Genomic DNA, 2,230 nt, shown 5'->3' on the forward strand with positions numbered 1-2,230 from the left:
ATACAGAGAAACCCTGTCTCAAAAAAAACAAACAAAAAAAAAAACCCCCAAAAACCAAAAAAAAAAACAAACAAACCCAAAAAACAAAACAAAAAAAACAATAATAAAAGGTTAAATAAATAAATAAATAAATAAAAGAAGTCACCGTATCCTCAGGTTCCGGGTAGTTAGAACCCCACTGTTAGAGTACAGTATTTTGCTTATTATCTTTGGCTTTGCCTTTACACAGATGATCACACCAATTACTGGGAAAAGTAAAGACCAAATATATGATAGATAATGTTGTCAAAGCCCTAGACTTCAGGACTAATTGTTTCCCTTGGATGTATGTGTTGGGTCATGACAATTTGGCCATATAAGGAGGTAAGAGTTATTCCTGCCTTTATAGCCATGTGAAGGATTGCCTAATGCACACCACTGTTTTGGTCCAAGATTAATCATTAACAGAACTGTTTGCTTTCTACGGCCACTGTTGACTAAGGCTAAAGTCCGAGGACTCTCCGCCTCCCCCTTCTATGTACCAGTGGCAACAGTTAACAGGCCCGCTCCTTTGAGTGTCCACTGCTGTTCTGATGGCAACAGCTCAGAGAGTAGTGCTCTACTTCGGCGTCTTAGAATGCAACTACTCTAATCAAATGCACAGGCACAGAATGGTGAATGGGGGATTTCCCCTAAAACTTCATCCTGAAGACCCAGTTTGCTGTACACAAAAAACTCAGTCAGGCTGATTAACCTTCCATCGCTTGCGTCTGAGAGGAATAGAATCTAAGTTTAAGGATCATTAAGAGAAACTTTTTTTTTTTTTTTTTTTTTGAGACAGGGTTTCACTGTGTACCCTTGACTATCTTGGAACTCACTCTGTAGACCAGCCTGGCCTCAAAACTCACAGAGGTCTGCCTGCCTCTGCCTCCTGAGTGCTGGGATTAAAGATGTGTGCCACCACCGCTCAGCAAGGGAAACTGACTCTGTTGTTTAGAATGCATGGAGCCTAACACAGATGGATTCCCTGGGTTGCTAACAAGTTACATTGTTTGGAGAGGTTGTGTATGTGTGTTGTACACTCAGATGAGTGCTCTGGGCTGCCAAATGTATTATTAGGAGAGTGTGTGCATAAGCCAGGTTGAGTTCCAGGTGGCTAAACTATTCCTTAAGCTTGTTCGTCTCAATCCCCCCCAGAAACTTTGCTACTTGATTCCTTTTTTGTTTGTTCGTTTTAAAGATTTATTTATTTATTATACTCCAGAAGAGGGCGCCAGATCTAGTTACAGATAGCTGGACAAATGTTGCTGGGATTTGAACTCAGGACCTTGGGAAGAACAGTCAGTACTCTTAACTGCTGAGCCATCTCTCCAGCCCCCTGTTTGTTTGTTTGTTTGTTTGTTTGTTTGTTTGTTTGAGACAGGGTTTCTCTGTATAGCCCTGGCTGTCCCGGAATTCACTCTGTAGACCAAGCTGGCCTTGAATTCAGAAATCTGCCTACCTCTGCCTCCCAAGTGCTGGGATTAAAGGCGTGCGCCACCACTGCTCCTCTCTCCTTGATTCCTTATGTAGGAATCGAGAGTGGAAGGCAGAAGATCAGCCTTCTTGGTACTGCTTGTTCCAATAATTTTCATCCAGTAGAAAGAATCTCTTGTGTACTATATGGAAGCATCACCTGTCAATAAAAGGCTAATTGACCAATGAGCTGAGTCAGGAACAAGGAGGTGGGAGTTCCAGTAGGGAGGGAGAAACTCTGGGATAGAGTCAGGTGGAAGAGCAGATTCGCCCTAACTCTGAGGAGACAGGCACGTGAAACTGAGAAGAGGTAACCAGCCATGTGGATCTCACAGAATAGAATACACAGGTTAATTAAGTTATGAGCCCAGGGTTGAGAAATGAGCCAAAGCTTGTGGCTTAGGCATTCAGATATAATTAAGTCGCAGAGTCATTATTTCAGGAAGTGGTGTACTGGTAGAAAAGCCTGTGGTTACATCATCCTGGGTTTTGTAGGGCATGCTAAGAAACATCTACTCACCTCTCAGGGTCACAATGACAAATCAAAATCTGATCCCACCAAGGTACACCTGAGGGGACCAATGAATAGGCTTGCTAATAGGACCAACAGAGCAATTGGTCCGGGATTAAAGGCAAGAGGAGGGCTGGTGAGATGGCTCAGTGGGTAAGAGCACCCGACTGCTCTTCCGAAGGTCCAGAGTTCAAATCCCAGCAACCACATGGTGGCTCACAACCA

Source organism: Mus caroli, chromosome 11 (genome assembly GCF_900094665.2).
Source record: "Mus caroli chromosome 11, CAROLI_EIJ_v1.1, whole genome shotgun sequence".
Taxonomy (NCBI): domain Eukaryota; kingdom Metazoa; phylum Chordata; class Mammalia; order Rodentia; family Muridae; genus Mus; species Mus caroli.